Consider the following 20938-nt stretch of genomic DNA (forward strand, 5'->3'; position numbering starts at 1 on the left):
TTGCAGGGTACCTCTTAGCCTCTCCCCGGAATGCCCCAGGCTGCTTCTTTTTTTTTTTTTTTTTTTTTTGTGCAGGTAAATGTTTGTGCAAAACCAAAAATAGACATGTACTTTCGATGTTTCTAAAATAACATGTATGCAAGTATAGGCTACTTCCACATGCATCTGCTAATTTTATGTGTGGAATTCCTTTGAAAATTAACTCAGTTTTGATGATCATCTCAGGTTCTACTGATGAATAAACTAACTGGCTTGGAACCTGCTGAGAGATTATGTTCTAATCAGAAACTAAAAATGTGAATACTTAACACAGGGATCTATTCACAAAAGTATGGTAAGCTTATTCCAGCTGCGGTAAGCTTAACGAAGCCACATTGAGGTCCATTTTCAAAAGCACTTAGCTGGATAACTGAGAAATTAGCTAGGTAAATGAAGATTTGGGGACTTATCTGGCTAATTTCCAGCCGGATAATAAATTAGCCAGCTAACTTGCAGTAAAGGGCTCTGTTTGCGTAAAAGTATGCGCATAGCTTGGTTTCATAAGTACTGGTACACAAACTGAGTGGGGGCCCTAAAAAGAGGAGATGCACCTTTACATAAGTGAATCCCTGCATGTAGCTGGCCACATAACCAGAGCCGATGCAAGAGTATTTAGTGCCCTAAGCGAATCGTTGCCGATGCACTCCCGCTCCTAACATAATCTCCCTCTTAGCAGCACATCACTCCTCCCATCTCTGATGGTATTGGCAGCAGCACAGCACCCCTCTCAGCTTCATGCTGGTGGAATTTTGCTGCCCCCAAAAGTTTGGTGCTCCTAGATGTCCGCCTAGTTTGCCTAATGGAAGCACCGGCACTGTATGTACCTGCAAATCTTGAAAGCAAACTTGTGCATAGAAATTGTCTTTGAAAATCCTCAGTAAAGTGTGCGTATGCCCTGTAGATGCAGACTTTACTGTTATGCAGGGAGTTATAAAATGACCCTCCCAAAGAGTAAAAGCAAATGAGTTCCCCATTAATATCTCATCAGCTGCAGATTGGCATGTGGGCAGTGCAAGATAACTGGTGGGATATTTACACTTTTGGTTTCCATTTTGCCAAGGTAAGGGGAGGAGGATTTTCAGCGTTACTTGGTGTGAGTAAATGGAGTTTTGCCTGCATAAAGTGGCTGTCTGGGGATCGCTCTTAATCTGATTAAAAGTATGCATTGCGATTTCAGCCGAAATTGATAGGAGGCATTCCCTGGGGGAGTGTTTAGGGAGGGCTCGGAAAACAGCAGAGTGATTTTCTTTTCCAAATCTGTGTGTGTTGTTTTTCATGAAAAATCTGCCCTCAGAAAAAGCAGGTACGACGTCCATGGGTCCTTTGGAACTGTGGGTGATTTTCCAACAGAAAGCATTTGCATACCTTCCCTTTGAAAGCTTAGGCACAAGTTTTGTGGGTACAAAGCACTTGCGAGTTTTGCACCCTAGAGTAGGCTTTTGGGTCATTTTCAAAGTTGAAACCCTGCTGTCCTATGGAAATAGCCTGCCCTGTTATCTGTTCTGTCTGTTTTATTTCTTATGACTATTTTGTACATCTCCTTGAACTTTTTGTTAAGTGAGTCAGTAAGCGCAAATAAATAAATACACAAATTATTAAACTGCCTGCCCAATATGTGGATAAAGCTATGCACCTATAAGAGGTAATTTTCAAAGGAGTTAACGTATGTAAAATTTGCATTTATCATAGCAATTTTCAAAAGCCCTTAAAACCATTTGAAAATTAACTCCATAGTCTGTGTGTGCATGTTTGGGTTTGTTTTTTTTTTTTATCCCAGCTAAGCATTAATTATTCTTACAATTTTCTGCACACATAATAGCAGCTGTAATGGTAAATTTGGTGGGACAATTTTCAAAGTGGACTTTATGTGCATAAGTCCATTTAGAAAACTGGTGTAACTTACATATGTATTTGCACTTAATTTAGGCGGGGTGTTGTAAAATTGCTCTGCTATCTGCCCAAAGCCCTTGCTGGAAAGGAGGTCTACAAAGCGAAGAAAATAAATCTTTCTCCCTAATCAAGGCATGTTGCTTGTCATTTCATTGACTAATTCCAACTATTGTAATTACCTTGTCCAAGAAGACAATGGGCTGGATTTGTTTAAGGAACAAACAAGGTAGGAAAGTACCCAAAAGCCTGGTGGTCAGTTTACTTGTATAATTTAGAAGTAGCACATCTTTCAATTTTGGGAAGCTCTGTTTCTCTTGCAGGAAATCGCATGCTTTGAGTTTCAGAACAAACTCTGAAAGTCCTTTCATTATGCCAATCCATGAATCTTCTGGGAGGAAAAAAATTATCTCTTCTCTAGGCCTATTTAGCATTTCTTAACAAATGGATGTGATTGAGGGAATGATTTCCAAGTAAACAGTTTGAAGGGGAAGTAAAAAATCATAGAAATGCTAATAGAATAGATTAGTGTAAACAGTTTTACATAATGAGAGCTATGTAAGACTGGAGTTCTAGTAGAAAAAGATTGCTAAGTGAAGTTTAACATTTAGGGCCTGATTCACCAAGCTTTTCTCCCATTCTGTAGCTATGGGAAAAAGATCTCCATGAATCAGGGGTATCTTTTCTCCATCTGGTGAAATTTAGTGAATGAATCCCGTTTCTCTTAATAATTTACCAAACTGTTGTTACAGTGCTGTAATTCACTGGAAATAATATCTTAGCAGCATGAGCATCATCAGAAATTTACGGTTTTGTTCCAGTTTAATTTAGTATGTTGTGCTACTATATAGAGAAGCTGTGCTTCATTCATGAGCTGCATTTCCTCCACCTGGACAGCTTGAGGTTGGGAGTGTCATGGAGGCAGCATACATTGCTGCTGGTGACTGGGAAACCAGGCATCACTGTAGTGACAATACTACAGTACCCAACTCAGATCAGACATTGGTCAAATCCTAGAGAGAAGTTACCGTAGTATCTACCATTCAATTCACATTTGGGAGAAGAAGTGAAAATGCAGATTTGGCATGATCCTGGTGTAGCAGGGGTGGACCCCAGTTGCTCCTGCTTCACCAGGGCTGGGCTTCAGGATGGTGCCAGTCAATAACTGACACCAATTTCGGGTTTGGCATCTGTGGGGCAGAAGCAGCTGGGGATGATTCCGGCCATATTTGGACCATGGGGATGGGATGGGATTGGATTGGAGGAGGGTCTGGGGGAAGGCGGCAGATACAAAATGATGAGGATGGTCAGCAAAAAAATCTTCTTTAGAGGCTGTTTTCAAATCCTAACCACTTCTATGCAATAAATACCCTTCCCATATATTTGTTTGTCATGTATATTTGTCTTCACTAGATTGCAGGCTCTGTGGAGCAGGGACAGTATCTTATGTGTTTCTTTACAAAGCTGTGTATGTCTAGTAGTGCTTTAAAAAGGATAAATAGTAGTAGTAGTAGTATAAAAACAATGGTAAAAAGTCAGTCATTGAGTATGATGTGCTTCTGGTGTCACGACCTTAGATCCCCCGCTACTTTAAACTAGGATCATCGGGGATAGGCAGACACATGGCCCAAAGAAAGTGGTTTCCAAACCTCTGCTGGAGGACCCCCCAGGTAATTGGGTTTTCAGGATATCCGCAATGAATATGCTTGAAATAAATACGCATGCACTGCCTCCATATCATGCTAATTTTATCTTGTACATATTCATTGCGGATATCCTGAAAACATGTTGGGCTGGGGTCCCCCAGGACATATTTGGGATCCTCGGCCCCAAGATAAGTAAAACTACTTGGGTAAAGATTTTGTTAAACATAAACAGAGAAATGGAAAAAAAGAACAACATCTGAAAAGCTAATGTACACTAATGCTCATAGTCAGCTCTAGAAGCAGTTATGGCTGATTTGGACATAGTGGCTGTTGCAGAGATGTGGTACACAGAGAACTATGACTGGAATACAGTTATACAAGGCTATAATCTGTTCATTAAGGACAGGGGAGGAAATGTCTCTCTCTATAAAATCTAACAGTAAAGGAACAGAACTGTAGGGTTTATGAGGTAAGGAGGCACTGTGGATTAATCTGGACAGAGGGAATGGAGCGTCCATTTATATTGGTACGATATACAGGCTGCCTTCTCTGGCAAAAGAAATGAATGGAGAATTAATTGAAATCATTCACAACTTTGATGTGAAAGGGGAGGTGCTGTTGCTAAGTGATTTCAGTTTGCCGGATGTTGATTGGCATGTGGTGTCATCTAGAAACAGGGAGATCCTGGATTGTATGCAGGAAAAACTATTCCAGCAACTGATAATGGAGCAGCCATGTGAGGGGGGTGATTCTGGATCTGGCGCTTAGAAATGGGGAGGATGTTTCTGATGTCTCAGTGGGAGATCACCTCCGACAGTGTGTTTCAGTCTTAGAGCTCAGGCAGTGGTATTTTATTTCTGGACAGCAGGAAAACCAACTTTAAGATTGGGGAGTACCTTAAGGAGTTGCTGACTGGGTGGGATAGACGAGCAGTAGGCAAACCTGAAAGGAGATATTGTAAGGGTAACAAACCTTTTTGGTAAGACGGTAAATAAAGGTAAGACTCAGGAGACCACTCTCCTCCTCCTCTTAAGAAAAACAAAAAGATAAAGAAAAAAAAGGTTAGCATTTATAAACTACAAGAGATTGCAGAAAGAGGAAGATGGGCAAAAGTATCTGAAGACTCTATGAAAGCTAGGAAATTAATTAAGAAAGCAAAGGTGCAAATGGAAATAAAAATAGCTAATATGGTACAAGAGGTAGCAAAACCTTTAAAAAAAAAAAAATTAGTGACAGGAGGAAGTGCAAAAACGAGCTTGTAAAACTCAAAGGTGAAGGGAAGATACATAGAGGCTGATGAGGAAAAAGAGGAATTATTTAACAAATATTTCATCTCAGTGTTCACTGAGAAAAAGGGCCTGCAATTGGTCAGGGATAGGCAACTCCGGTCCTGGAATGCCACAAACTGGTCTGATTTTCAGGATATCCTCATTTTAATATGCACGAGGTACATTTGCATGCATTGTATGCAAATATATCTCATACCTATTCATTGTAGATATCCTGAAACCTAGCTCTGTTTTTGGCACTCCAGGACTGGAATTACCTATCCCTGGAACAGGAGTACAGATAACTCTCACAAATAGAAAAGAAAGGGAGGTCAATTAATTTTCAGAAGACCGTATTCATAAGGAGCTACCAAACTAAACATTGATAAAGTAATGGGGCCAAATGGGATATTCTGAGGGTATTAAGAACATTTAGGAAAGTATGGGCTGTGAGATCTTTATCTACTGTCATGTTCTATATTTCTGTGATGAGTTGCAAGAATCAACAAACATGATGGCTTAGGTAGGTAATTACAGTTGGTTTTTGACTAATAGGAATAGATGGAAATCTCTGACAGAACACAGAAAAACATATATACATTTTGGTGCAGTGGTAACTGGTGACAAAACCTTAGAAGACTTAATAAGATGTATTCAATTTTACATTGGGGTTCATTTTGCATCTGGTGAGATACCTCTCCTGTCTATTTATTTATATAACTAGCTGTACCTGGCCACGCATTGCTGTGGCTCAGTCTGGTTAAATGGAAAAGAAAGAAAAGAGAGAGTGCACGTTTCGAATATGTTTAATTTCACAATGCTTGTGGATATACAGTATTTTTTGTTGTTCCATTGTCTGTGCAGATATAGAGATTGTCTGGTTTGCCGACTCTAGAACACACAACATATAATTGTCCATGTGAGAAGCAATCTGTGTCTAGATGTAAACCGCATAATTCTAGAAATGAAAAAAGAAAAAACATAAACTATACTCACTAAATGAACGGTATGGTAAACGACACAGCTCAATTCCAACGCAATGTCACACGAAATAATTAAATCAAAATGAAAATAAATCGAAATCTATGAAATTCAATTTAACAATGCAATTGGAAACATTGAAATGGAATCGTAAAATATGTAGTCCAAGCCGTTAAGCCCTTTAAAATGGGTGAGATTTTTGTCCCCTCTCCTCCTACGTCTTTGCTCTGCTCCTTTCCTCCTCCCCCCCCCCAGTACCACGAAGAGCCAGAGGCGGCAGCGGTGGTAGGAGCTGCAGCGGTGGCCGAGGGGGATCTCGTGAGGCGTAATGGTCCTGCCATCCCAACTCCCTCCCCCCTTCCCTGGTGGTGGAGGGACAGGCTCAGACCCCTTTCACTCTATCTTTACAGGCCCCAACTCCTTTGCTCTCCCATTCCCCTCTACACTGAACCCCTTCCACTGTAACCTATAAGTGGAGAGCTGGGGGGGGGTAGAGAATCTCTCTCTCATACAGCCCCCTACATAGGCTTTCTCTCTCTCTCTCTTTTGCACATACACTCTCCTCTGTCCCTCACACATGCACGCCCAATCCCTCTCCACACACATACAACAATCCCTCACATAGTCTCCCTCTCTCTCTGGCACTCATACTCACCTTCAGTGCACATTACCAAACTTCTCTCTCACACAGTTAAAACGGGCGGGATTTTTGTCCCCTCCCCACCTAAGTCTTTGCTCTGCACTTGCAAGAGCTTGCAAAGTTCCCACGCCAGTTGTGTCTGGGAGAGTGAGGAAAACACTCTGTTCCCCCCCCCCCCTCGCAAAGGGCAGGCGGCAGGCACTGCAACAGATTTGGGACAACATTGCCCTTAGCTTTGCCTCTTTCTGGCAGACCTGTGCCTTTAAGAAATCCGATCGGGGGCTTGAGAGGGAGAAGGGAGCAGGGCTCTGGCTTTCACTTTCGTCACAGTGCTTTGCTGGGAGTGGGGGTGAAGCGATGCCCATGTAAACTCTTCCCATGGCGGCTGAGACCCACGGGCGGGTTGACAGCACTGCCTTCCCCCTCCCCCCCCCCCCCCCCCACAGTTGCGGGATATTTACTTGGCTTCTCCTTATCTGCGGGGGGCGGGGGAGGAGGGCGAGCTGTTCTCTGTTCAGCTCTTTGCGCTTTGGCTGCTGCAGGCTGCAGCTGCTTGTGATCTCTTCACAGCCGCTTTCTACTGCATTTGTTCTGCTCCGGCTGTCCCAACTCCCTCCCCACCTTCCCCGGCGGTGGACGGACTGGCTCGGTGACTCTTCTACCTTGTCCTCCTCCTGTGTGTAACAGTCTGGCAGTCCCTACTCCTTCCCCCCTTCCTCAGCGGGGAAGGAACGGGCTGCGCCATTTCTCGGAGCGGCGACTCGTCTGCCCTTTCCTCCTCCCCTCTGTGACAACCAGCATGTAGCACAGAGCTCAATGGTCCACACATGCTCGGTAGAGCTGCTCTCTACTGCGCATTTGCGGGCCGTCGGTCAGAGCCCATTTATATTGTAGATAGCGTGTGTTGCTTGTACGTCTAACAGATGACGCTGTTTTTCCAAAACATGTTTTTACCTGTCACAGGTGTGACATCTATATAATATAGGTATATAAAAACACGTGCATTTTTGAATGCAACGTTGTGTCAAAATTTCAAAGCAATCGGTGAAGAACTTGCGGAGATTTAAGATTTTGAACAAACGAACATTTACATTTTTATTTATATAGATATATTTACTTGCCTTGTCTAGTTTAATTTGTGGTGGAATGACAACTTAGCAGATGAGTTAAATATATATTGCTGGCAGAGGAATAACTGTGCATCTATGTAGAACCTAAATTTCATAGATTTAATTCCAGACATGGATGGCTTAGTATATCATCCTCAGGTAAATAAGAAAGGAAGTGAAAACCAGGCTTATGCATAGATTTTTTTAGCGCATTTCAATGTTAAGCATATTGAAAATGACCTTACCCTTGATAGATTGAATCCATTTTCAAAAAGTATGGACTAGGCCTTTCTCCCCTGTGCTCGTTCTTCACCTCCCCACTCTCCAAGTTTGGGCCCAACCGGAGCATTTTCGCAAAAGTTCTACCTCTGGAAGGAAGGATAGAAGGCCCGATGGAACTGGCATCTATGTGCTCTTATACATGAGATGAAAAAGTGTTAATAAAATGAAAATCAATAATGACTGGGTAGTAATATAAATATGTAACTCGTCCAGCAAGTTCTTTGAGATCTAGGGATTCTTACTGTTCTGATTACTCTCACTTACATGATTTTTGAGGAATTCTTCATCAGGTGAGTCACAGTTTGAAATAGGTTTTCCCTTGAGATACAAGTCTACAGTAAAGCAGGGTAAGTGCAGGATGTTGTATCTAGGTGGGAGGATACATAGAAAGAAAAATTCCACTCTTCAGTAGTCATGCATGAAAATATAATTTGTCACTGAAGAAGGAAAATGAGAATTGGAGAATTCTACATATTCATTATGAATTTCTAGTTTTGGTCAGAAAACCTTGTATCTTAAGTTTCCCTTCTGAGTCAGGGAATTAGATCATTTCTAGTTCAAATATCCTTTGTGAATGGTGAATGTTTTAAATGTAACATGAATGTCATGAAAGTCATGTAAATGGCCTCTATCTGTCAACCTTCTGAGAAAAGAAGCTGAAACCTCCCATATCCAGCATTTCCAGTGCATCTGACTTGTTACGTGTGCTGCAAGACCCTGATGTGGCCGAGCAATTATTTGAGCCAGGCAAGTGAAGCCGCTCATTGAATGACTAGCAGGACATGATGTGTTTGTGGAAAATAAAAGGGCTGCCAGCTTGAAGACATAATATTAAATAACAGCTGCTCTGCTGCCTTTCAGAGTGGCATGACAAATCCTCTCTCAGTCCCTTGGTGTAATAACACCACACTTGGTCATGCCCTGCAGCCTTGGAGCTTTACTTTCCTCTCTGCCGTTTTCTTTTAGGTGTTCAATATATTTAAAGATAGTTGGAGATTCTATATGTTATATTTTTAACATTGTAATTATTGGTTCAATTGTAATTAACTTTAGTATTGATAATTATTGTACGTTCTAACACTGGTTTATGGGATATGATAGAACCTTTATGCTTTGCAGTATATGGGGTTAATAGTAAAAAAAAAATAAAAATTAAAAAGCCAGGCAGAAGTGACATCACTGATCAAAATGGCTACCTGAACATAATAACACAAAATTTGCTGTATTGGTTAACGCCAAAGGTCCATCAAGGCCAGTATCCCGTTTCCAGCAGTGGCTAATCCAGGTCACAAGTACCTGTCAGGATCCCAAAAATCGATGGAATCCATGCTTCTTATCCCAGGATAAGCAGTGGATTTCCCCAAGTCCTTTTCCTTTATGGTTTATAAACTTTTCTTCCAGGATCTTGCCCAAACCTTTTTTAAACCCAGCTACACTAACAGCATTTACCACGTCTTCTGTCAACAAATTCCAGAGTTCAATTATACGTTGAATAAAAAAAAATATTTTTGCCTATATGTCTTAAATGTATTATTTAATAACTTCATTGTGTGTTCCCTAGTCTTTGTAATTTTTGAAAGAGTAAACAACTAATTTGTATTTGCTCCATTCCACTCATCATTTTATAGACCTCTTATCATATCTCCCCTCAGCCGTTTCTTCTCCAAGCTGCAGAGCCCTAACCTCTTTAGCCTTTCTTCATAGGGGAATTGTTCTATACACATTATCTTGGTCGCCCTTTTTCTGTACCTTTCTAATTCTGCTATATCTTTCTTGAGATGTGGTAATCGGAACTGAACACAATACTCAAGGTGAGGTCGCACCATGGAGCGATACAGAGATATTATGATAGTCTCTGTTTAATTCTCCAGTTCTTTCCTAATAATCTCTAGCATTCTATTTGCTTTCTTGGCTGCTACTCTCCTCCCCAACCCCCTAAAACCCATCCTAACTCAACTAAAATTTTTTTGTTTCAGAACTTACGTGCTCCTTCGAGCAGCAGCAAGTTCAAGCGCCAGCTGCCTGCCGGCGCGAGCTTCCCCAGGATAGGGCTTAATAGACACTGACCCGGTCGGCCCCCAGCCCACCCCTTTCACCAAGCCCAGCGCTTCTGTGCATATCAGGAGATGCGCGCGTGGCCAGGCCATTTTTAAAATGCACTTGGCATGCATACGGCCCATCCATGAGTGTATCCCCTGGTTTTTGTATGCGCCGGCATTTGAAAATTTGGGCTTTAGCTGGGAAGGTTGCAATATAGAAGTTTATAGTGATCTTTCGCTAATCACGTGGCAAAGAAGAAGCTGAAAGTCGTTAGATATGCTTAAAAGAGAAAACATGTACTATCAATGATTATTTCCCTATTAGGTTGGCCTTTACGATTAGAGTGTTATCTTGAGAGTCAAATCATCAGAGAAAACTGTTGCAACTCTTCAGGAGACTGACATTATGTTGAAAATAGCTGTAGCACCCAAACAGACACCAATGCAAAGGGACCTCGCTGAATGGTAAGGAGTGCCTAAAGGAGGGATTTGGCTCATCTGAGGTTGCGATGACTGGAGTCGATGCAGAGGTGTCTTGATGGGTATCTTCTAGAAGAGGTTATTATGTGGGGCTGTTTTCCTTTTGCTTAGAGACTTTAATGTGCGTGGGTATTCTTGGAATGCAGGTTGCTTTTTGAAGTGTTATGGTGGAGAACCGGCTTCTGTTTTTAGTTTTTGGAAGGCCTTGTTAATTCCTTCTTTGTGTTTAAGTGACAGTTTTATGCAAGGGTGGGCTAATTATCTAAGGAAGGAGGGGGCTGTTCAATTGGGGTGGTTGTTCTTCCAGAGACCTGTAAAAAGATGGGGAGCCAGGTCGGTTACCTGGGAAAGGGGGTTGGATGGGATATGGGGTAGGGATAATTATGAGATTCGGTTTTATATTTGAGATGGTTTACAGGGAGGGATTTTGGGGCTATGGTTGCTCTTTTGGCAAGCTACAGTAGCTAGGGCTGTTTGTTTTAGCATTGAAGGGACTAGAAATCAGAAAATGTTGATCATGCTTTATGATGGTGCTTTATGATGGTGAGTGTGAAAGTGTTGAATTCTCAAATAAGGCAACTTTTTAAAGGAGCTAGTCATAAGCATCCATATTTTTGGTTCAAGAGACTCATTTAAGAAAGATGAGGGTTTAATGAGGTGTAAATGTTTTTGTATCTAGTTCTACTAGGAACAAATATGGGGGGTTGGGGATTCTGAGGGGATGTTTTGGGTTTTTTTGTTTTGCTTTTTTAAATTATAGTTAAGGCAATAATTATTACCGAGACTCTAAATAACCAGGGGCTTTCTTTGAGCTATTATTCGAAGTCTTGAGTTTTTGTATAGAAGGTCACGTAGTGGTAGGAGAGGATTTCAATATTATTATTATTTCTCCTCTCTTAAATAATTCCTTAAATTGTGGGTTGATGTCTCTTGGATACAGACCAGAATGTAAGAGTTTTGATGTCCCATCTTGGGCTGGTAGATATCTGGCGTACATCTAATCTGTAGTGTTGTGATTACACTTTTTTGCTACTCTACCAAATACTTATTCTAGGTTTGTTTTCTTTTTTTTGTGGATAAAATGATAGTGCCAGAGATTACTGACCCAGGCATTGGCAATATGACCTGGTCTGCTACATTCCTATCTAGATCATTTGTTCTCATTTTTTTTAAATGAGAGAGGGAAACTGTTTTAGAGAATGAATGCTAGTTTATTAAATGATGAGGTTTGTCAGAACGTGGAAAGTGAAATTGTTATGTTTTGAGTTTAATGATGAGGAGTCTTCCCCACAGGTAACTTGGATTACCGTAAAATGGTGCTCAGGGGAAAGATGATTGCATGGTCTGTGAAAAATGAGAGCAAACTTGCATCACTTTACAGATTTGTATACAAAGATTAGCTCTCATATTTTTAGGATGTTAGAGGGGAAAAGGACTCCTTATATATTGATATTAATCATAAATTTAATTTGACCCTTCAATCATACTTTGAGCATGGCAACAAAGCTAGTAAATTCCATGCTTTAAAACTGAGATCTAAGCAAGCTCAGAACTCTATCCCTAAAATCAAAAATAAATCTGGAGATCTTCTTTTCAGGAATACTAGGATCAGAGAATACTTTGTTCAATTTTATACAGATTTGTACAGGAAAGATGCATTGAATCCTATTTGGAAGGGGTACAATTACCAGTTATTTTCTAGGATTTGACATTGAGATTGAATAAAGAGATTACAGAATTTGAAATCAGACAGTTTATTCGTGATCTGTTTTTATTTATTTATAAATCTTATAAATAATTTTCCAGATTTTACAATAAAATCTTCCAAAGCGATGAACAACAACAAATTAAAATAAAAATAAACAATGGCAATAAAAGAGCTAAACATAAAATACCAAAGTAGCAAACTTTCTGAGAACAAGACAGCACAAACTTCTACTACTGATACCAGTATGAGATGATCATACCTTATAGCTTGGAACTCATCAGCTAGGTCTTTAATTTTTGGCAAAACAAAACTAAATCTTTCTCCTCTCTGATGGACAAAGGAAGATTATTCCATAATTTGGGTATTGTCGTAGAAAATCAGTTTTGTAGTTTAGCATGCCGAAAAATTAATAAGGTTAATAAGTCTCCTGATCTAGACGGATTCTCGGTTAAATCCTATAAGAAATTTGGAGGTATTATTGCGGGACCTCTAATCAAGATGTTTAATGCTTTGTTGGGTGATAGTGATCTTCCCCTTCTGTGAACATTACTGCTATTGTCATACCTAAGGAGGGAAAAGATATTACCCTATGTGAATCCTATAGGCTTAACTCCTTATTTAATCTTGACATCAACGGCTAAATTTTCAAACGCTGGTGAGCATAAAAACAAGAGATACGTGCGTGGCCAGGCCGCGTGCGTGCCAAGGGGATTTTTAAAGGGCCCCATGTACATTTCGGCGGGGCAGGGGCCAGTTGAAACATTGCCATTAGGCCCTGTCCCTCTAATGTGCATGCTGCCGAACTTACTGGTGCTCCTGGGAGTAAGTAAGTTCCAAAATAAAAAAAAAAGAGGGTAGATAAGATAGGTTTAGGATCGGGGGGGGGGGGGGGAAGAGGGAGAAAGGAAGGAAGAGTAGGTAGAAGATAGGGAAGTTCCGTTCCAGTCTGCTCCTTAATTGAAGGAATGGCCCAATCTCATCGCTGTGCATATTTTTTGAAAATCCACCCCCTTGTGAGCATTGATATAAAATTGGGTGCGCACAGGTATCATATTTTATAATATGCACGCAGTGACGCACTTATGTTCTTATGTTCTCATGTTAAAATTGGCACATCCATGTGCACGTGCTGGGAACTGTGCGCACATGGATGCATGTGAGCATCTTTTAAAATCTACCCCTAAGATTCTGGCAAATAATCTGGTTACCCGACTTGGAAGTTTGATTCCTAATTGGATCCATGATCAGTTGGAGTTTATTCCAGGCTGCCAGGCAATGGATAATGTCAGGCAACTTTTTAATTTGTTATGGAGTTCTAGAAAGGAAAAGAGAATGATTATCTTCCTTACAACTGATGCTGGGAAAGCATTCAATAGAGCGCACTGGAATTTTTTGTTTAAAGTACTTCAAAAGATCCAAGTTGAGCCTAATTTCCTTTCATGGGTACAAAATCTATATTCTTCACCAGAAGCTTGTATTAAAATCAATGGGGGCTGCTTGGATAAGTTTGTGATAGGAAGGGGCACACGTCAGGGATACCCATTGTCACCACTTCTATTTGCTTTGGTTATGGAGCTTTTTGCAGAGAAAGTAAGAAGTAATCAGGATATTGTGGGAATAAAGAGAGATTTAGTGGAATATAAGATCTCATTTTATGCCGATGATCTCATGTTTGCCTTGGCGAACCTGAGAATTCTCTACCTGTTTTGATTAAAGAGTTAAGGGTGTTTGATGTATCTGGTTTTAAGGTGCTGCACAAAACAGTACATTGGAGAGATCAGGAGATCCTTCTTGGAAGGAATGAGATATAAGATAAGTTCCCCCAATGCAGGTTCTCCAAAACACCAGCTGAAGTCAGGATTTTATGTTTATTTCACAATAAATTAGTCTGGGTCATATGAACTATATCAGAGATCTATTTTTAAGTGCAACAATAATTGTCTTGAAAACTAGTGGTTCCAGACTTTTTTGTTGATGGGCTGTGGGTAAATGATCGACTGGACCGGGGAACCTCTGTTTCAGAGAGGTCTTACACATGCTGGCTTGCTGACACCCAATAATAGTGCATATTTTGCACTACTTTAAATTGAAATTTTCACCTGGTATACTTTAATCTGCTGTTCTTATTGTTTTGTGGATTATCTGATTTTAGGACAGTTTACAGGCTTCTAGCTTTTAGAGTGTTCTGGTTTTAAGATGAGCATGGATAAATCTGAATTGTTGAATATTAATCTTAGGAATCAGGTGGTTACTTGCCTGACAGACAAATTTGCTTTTAAATAGGCTAAAGGTGTTGCAGTCTGATACTGCAGGCGAAGTAGTGGACCCTTGGGCCGGCCTTCCTCGAGTGATAGGGTAGGCCGGAAGGCGGAGCCAGAGGCTCATGGTGTTCACCCGGGAACCAGGAACCCCCCAGGAGGAGCCCGTAGGGTTCTGGCTCCTTGGGACTTGGGCAATAGAGAGAGTCCAGTGACAGGGGTGAGAGCAAGGAAGCCCAAAGGTACTTGGTAGGCAGGAGACCGGATACTGAGGCAGGTGGAGGAAAGCAACAGAGTCACTGTGGCCAGCGGGAAACAGGAGCAGGCGTAGCCTGAAACAAAGTCTGTAACGAGCAGGAGCTGGCGCACGCTGTAACCTGGAACGGGTTCCGTAGCAAGCAGGAACTGGAACAAGCTGAAGGCTGAAGCAGGACCAGGGACGAGCCGAGTTCAGTGGCAGGCAGTAGGCTGGGCAAACAGGAACAGGCCAAGATCAGGGCAGGCAAGGCGTAGTCAGGAACAAACCAGGGTCAGAGGCAGGCAGCAGGCAAAGCGTAGTCAGGAACAAACCGGTTAAATCGCCCTGGGTGCGTGACGTCATCATTGCAGGTGGAGCTCGACTTCCGGGTGCTGGACGCACAAAGTGAGCGCACTCGCACGCGCGCGAGGCCGCGGCAAAACAGGCAGGAAATGGCGGACGCCATGTGGAGCCATCGGCGTCTTGGGATCCTGGGGTCGCGGAGTGCGGCGTCTCCAGCTGCGAAGGTAGGCACTGGTCAGGCACAAGGGAGAGGAAGCGGTGCAGACCGCAACAAAAGGATGTTTGAAATATCTTGGAGCTACAATTGAAGGGCTTTTTTTGCTTAAGTTATGCCAGTGATTACCAGTTTGATAGAAGAGTTGGATAAATGGATGCGGTTCAATCTATCATATCTGGGAAGAACACATGTAGTAAAAATGATCTTATTGCCAAAGTTATGTTACCTCTTTCAGACCTTACCAATTGAAATTTCAGACAAAATCTTTAAACATTGCAGAGAGAAATGTTTAGTTTTATCTAGAAGCATAGGCCAAGTGGCTTATTCCTTGTTTCAACCTATATCTCGAGGTGGGTTGGAAATTCTTAACATCAAAAACTATTATCTTGCCTCTCAACTTTGGATTCTTATGGACTGGTACTGTATATTCAGACTAACAATGGATCTAATTGGAGCATTTTTCTTAGAGTCAACTCCTTTGAAAGCGTTTTATTGGTTTCCTAAATGATTAAAATCCCTGAAGTTGCTTAACCCTCTTATTGTTCTTTTGATGAAAGTTTGAGACTCTTGTTGGCTTTGTTTAATAGAGGAGAGACAAATCTTCACTTTTCACAATTAGCTGTAATAAAGAATTCCCTCCTGGATTGAACTCAATTATATTTCGGTGGTGAGAGGATCATGGTCTTCATTGTTTGGATCAGCTCTGGGAGAAAAAGAAGTTATGTAATTTTGATGTTTTAAAAGAGAGATGCCAGTGTATTGAAAAAGATTTTCTTTTTTCAATTGCAGCATTTTTTTAATAGTTAAGGAAGTGAAAACTGTATTGTTTGAAAGAGAAATCAAGATCTGAATTATTTTTTGGGAAGGTGGCAAGGTTAAAGTGTTAATCTCTAATTTATATATTTTAGTAATTTAGGATTTGTCTAAGAAACCTAAATATACATTGGCATGGGAGAGAGATCTTGGAGGCAAATTGGATGAGGACCAGTGGAATCTCTGCTATTCCAGAGTGGGGGAAAAGTTCAATATCTGCTCTTATTTTAGAAAACAACTACCAGATACCATCTACATACTATCTTAATCCAGACAGATTGCCCAGGATTTATCCAAATAAGAATGATTGGCATAATTGTGGCTCTGTTGGGACTTTTTACCACATCTGGTGGGATTGTCCTCTAGTACTGAATTCTTGAACAATGGTAATTAGGCTGATTAATGAAGTGATTCAGATTATGCTAATTAAGGACCCCACATTTATTTTGGTTGGGTTTGCTATCTATTGATGTTTCATCTAAGGAAATGAAACTGATAAATCATATCATTATTGCTGCTCACTGTGAAATTACAGCAAGAAAGAAAAAGTCACAACGTCCCTCAGAGGGCTCATTACAACAGCATTTGTGGAAAGTATATTTTTTGAGTAAACTGACTTGCTAAAACTGATACTTTAAGATTTAATGAGGATTGGAAGCCTTTTGAAAGTGGTGTTATGTTGGTGAGGCTTGAAGTTTCTCTGTTGGTTTTTTAGTTGGTTTTATTATGTTTAAGGTTTGTACACTGTGGGGGAAGTTTGGTGTGGGGCAAGCTGTGCTGTAGCAAGTAAGTGGATGGTCATCCACTTTAGGTATTATTTGGGAATAATTTGGTAGGGTGGGTAAGGTATTGGAAAACTGAACCAAGCGGATACTTTTTCTTTTCTTTTTTCAGAATGTATACAAGGTTTTGGTCCTGGTATATGATTTCTCTTGTGTTTTGGATATGATTATATTTTGGTTCAATAAAATCTGGAAACAAAATGCATCCCTTCTGTTCTTCATTCATAGGCTTATGTTTTATTGACTCTATAATTAACCTAGTTCTTTAACAGTTAAATCCTTCTATAAAAGTGGTAAGCCCCAAGGCCTTTGCTTTGCTATAGGACTGACTTTTTATAGTTATTTTTCTTAATGATGAAAAGCTGACGCATTTTCAGTCAAATGCTTCAAGACTTTGTTAATCAGAATCTTTGCTGAGCTTTATTTACACTAAACTGTTCCCAAATTGATGCAAGATTTTTCTTTTTAATTTGAAAAAGAAAAATGGCAGATTTATAATTCATTCCTTCCGTTGTTGAGGGGAAGAAGAGCAATGGAGGAATAATGAGTAAAGGGAGAAAAGTAGTGGGTAAGTAAGTGCAGGAGAAAGCAATAGAAAGGGTAGGGGGGGAAATGGGTGATTGGACTTTTGGGGGCAGGAAAGAGTATGGGAAAAGCAATTGAGGATTATAAGGAACACACAGCAAGATACATGATGTGTGCATGGATTATCTGGTGATAGAGAGAGGAAATAGAGGGTATGTGGTAGGGCACAGAGTGTGAGAAAACTGGCACATTAGGAAGAGATTGGGGGGGGGGGAGTGGGAAGAACTAAATTTGTATTGCCAGGTAGATGAAAAGAACAAGAAGAAAGAGAGGATGTAAAACAAGAAGAGGATGACGAGATGGAGAGACACTGGCTAGGTTTATTTTTTATTTATTTATTTAAGTTTTTTATATACCAACATTCAAGACGATTGTCCCATCATGCTGGTTCACAAGAAACAGGAGTGCAATTATAATAAACTTAACAACTTGAACAATAGTGCAGAAGGAGCAGTTACATGTAACAAGGAAATATAGAACTTGGAGTAAGAAGGAAAATGAAGATCTGATAATTACATATAATAACATTGTAGGAGATGGTTATTAATGATATTGCTAGCGACGTGTGTTGATTGATGAGGGTTAACTAATATTGGAGTTAGGAAAGGCCTGCGTGAACAGCCAGGTCTTGAGTCTTTTCTTAAAGGTTGAGATGCTGGGTTCCATTCTAAGATCTGGGGGAATGGAGTTCCATAAGGTAGGACCGGCTGTGGAGAAGGCCCGATCTCTTAGCGTAATGTGTCTGGTAGTTTTGGCTGGTGGAACTTGAAGTGATCCTTTGTAAGCATCTCTAGTCGGTCTTGTTGAGTTGTGTAATCGGAAGGGGATAAGCAGATCAATTGGGGCTAGTTGATGGATGTTTTTGAATATGGTGAGAATGGCTTTGTAGATTATTCTGAAGTGGATGGGCAGCCAGTGGAGGCCCATCAGGATAGGAGTTATGTGTTCTCTTCTCCTGGTGTTAGTGAGTATACGGGCGGAGGCATTTTGGACCATTTGCAGTGGTTTGGTGTGTGATGAGGGGAGACCAAGCAAGATGGTGTTACAATATTCCAGGTTTGCGAAGATGATTGATTGTAGAATCGTTCTAAAGTCATGTGTGTGGAACAGAGGTCTTATTCTTTTCAGCACTTGGAGTTTATAAAAGCAGTCTCTGGTGGTTTTGTTGATGTTAGCTTTCAGGTTCAGGTGATTGTCAATTAGAACTCCTAGGTTTCTCACTTGTGTAGTCTTTGGTATGGCTGGATGAGTGGGTGTGAAGGAGCTGTTTTCTGGTGTAATGAGTAGAAGTTCCGTTTTTGATGAATTTAGTATCAGGTTAAGGCTTGTGAGAAGCTGTTTGATATTTTGGAGGCATGTTTCCCAGTGAGACAGTGTTTTCGCGAGAGACTCCTTGATGGGGATCAGGACCTGAATATCATCAGCGTAGAGGAAGTGTATGAAGAGAGACTAGGACAGTGGTCTTCACTATTTTACAATCTTCAGAGTGAAAAGCAGGACTGTCATTGGAAAAAGCAGCTGGTGCTCTAGGCCAGGTTGGGGAGGGGAGGGGTCCTCTTCTAATGATGATGTGCCAGTTTGGGGGGGTGGGGGTAGAGTTTCACCTCTGATAATGCAGCCAGCCTTTCTGCTCAGGTGCACTCCAGAGCAACCTGTGAAACTAAAATGAAGTCTAATCCCCCAATCTGTCCCTCAGCCAGCTCCTCTCCCCCCCCCCCCCCCCCCCCCCCCCCCCCCCCCCCCGGTGCTTTCATTCCCTCACTCCATCTCCCTTCCACACACTCTTCCCCCGACTCGTCTCTTCCAACATTTATTCTTTCTCCTCAGCTCCCCTCTTCCACAGAGACTTTCTCCAAAGCACAGTATCCTCCACCCCACCTCAATCAGTCTTCACCACCACCTGCCTCTCCTGCCAGTCAGCCTCCACCATCCTATTACCCCCCACAGTTTATTAATGCTCCCCTCGCTGGGACAGTCTCTAAACCAGCTGTTCTGTTTGTTTGTTTTTTTTCTTCCCCGTCACCGCACAGCTCTCAGTGAGTTTTAGCTGTATAGTGCCCAGACTTCCACTGTTCTCTTAATTTTGCATGCCTTATGGCTCAATCTCGCTGAGAACTGCACAGTGCCAGAAGAAAATGGAACAGCTGTTCTGGCATCAGTGCCGGCAGCAAGCCTCTGGAGAAGGTGAGGGGACATTGTGTAATGGGGGAGGAGAGTTAACAAACTGCACTTAAGCTCGATGGGAGCCCCCATTGGCCTCCAGGCCTTACAGTGAAAGAGGAAGGGAAGAGGAGAAGGGGCATGTAATGAGGCAGAGAGAGAAGTTATGAAGAAGGTGATTGGTATATGAGACATTTGGCAAATATTAAACGCATTTATTTTAGTACAGCTGAGTTGCAGCAGCCAGGTAGGTTTACTCCCACCTGAGAGAGAAGTACATTTTATTCATTCTGAAGGCATTGACGTGACTGACTAGAGACTTCCAGAATTTTGGCAAAGCAGGGTCAGCAGGAGTCAGTGTTTTTGACGTATATGAGGTGTCTGTGATGATGCTTTGCCGTATATGATAGGAGTTAAATCTTCACTGGACAAAGCTGAATATCCCCCAAGCCAGTTTCTGCATCGTGAGAAAATATGCAGCAGACGTTTGAGGCTCAAGAATTTTGCAGAATCAAAACTGTCATAGAAAGGGAATTTCTTTCTTCTAAACTGTATCCCAAATATATTTATATAACATAATGTGTGTCTTCAGGCAGATATAAAGACAATGGCATGAATAAGGGAAATAAAACACAAAAAAGAAGCCAGATGATGTGTATACTGCCTCACAATTCTTTAGTATATAAGCTGTTTTCCATATGTCATACTCTTATCGTAAAAGGAGTATGGGGCCTTGCCTCTCAAGTTGCTGATTGGCTGGGGGAACCCAACATAGCTGATGCTGGAGCTCCATAAATACCACCATTGTAGCTAAAGTCAGGACTCAAACATCTCTTCCACCTCCCTCCAAGTTCAGACTGACTCCTCTTTTGGCCACTGCTATAGTATCATTACCGGCACCTTGTAGCTCTGCTGCTTGAACACCACCCAAATGGCTCTTTTTGGGTGAAGTTGCTAAATCTTCCCCCATTCTCAATCAAACAGCTGATGTGACTGACAAAGCTGGATTCATGGCTTTTCCTCACATCGTCCTGACTCCTGCTCTGGTAACTGCCACATCTCTGCCAAACAGATGCAGGTGGAAGTGGCTAACACCATCCATCAGACACTGGGGTGAATTTTCAGAGTTAAGTGCATAAAAAGTGACAAATACACATGAAAGTAGCAACTATTCATGTACACGCTATTTTATAAATATCAAACATACACTATGTGCATATTTTTGCTTTTCCCACCATCAAAGTCAGAGTAACAGGCCTGTAATTCCCAACCTCTTCTCTATCGCCGCTCTTATAAAGAGGGATAACATCCTCCCTTTTCCAATCTCTCAGAACCCCTCCAATCTCAAAACATCCATTGAACCCACCAGAACCTCTGAGTTCCTTAAAGTCCTAGGATGTCCCCCAACTGGCCCCATGGCTTTGTCAGCTTTTTTTTTTTTTTTTTCTGTTTTCTCACAAACTGTCTTGCGGTCCTTTTCTCTGTTTCTAGTATTTGAGCTTA

General features: G+C 41.4%; 1 long non-coding RNA gene across 1 annotated transcript in view; it reads left to right on the forward strand.

The window, feature by feature from the left end:
• Positions 1-20938, forward strand: part of LOC115075415 — a 98896-nt gene that overhangs the window by 46084 nt on the left and 31874 nt on the right. The window lies entirely within an intron of this gene.

The sequence above is a fragment of the Rhinatrema bivittatum genome, chromosome 13, assembly GCF_901001135.1.
Source record: "Rhinatrema bivittatum chromosome 13, aRhiBiv1.1, whole genome shotgun sequence".
NCBI lineage: Eukaryota > Metazoa > Chordata > Amphibia > Gymnophiona > Rhinatrematidae > Rhinatrema > Rhinatrema bivittatum.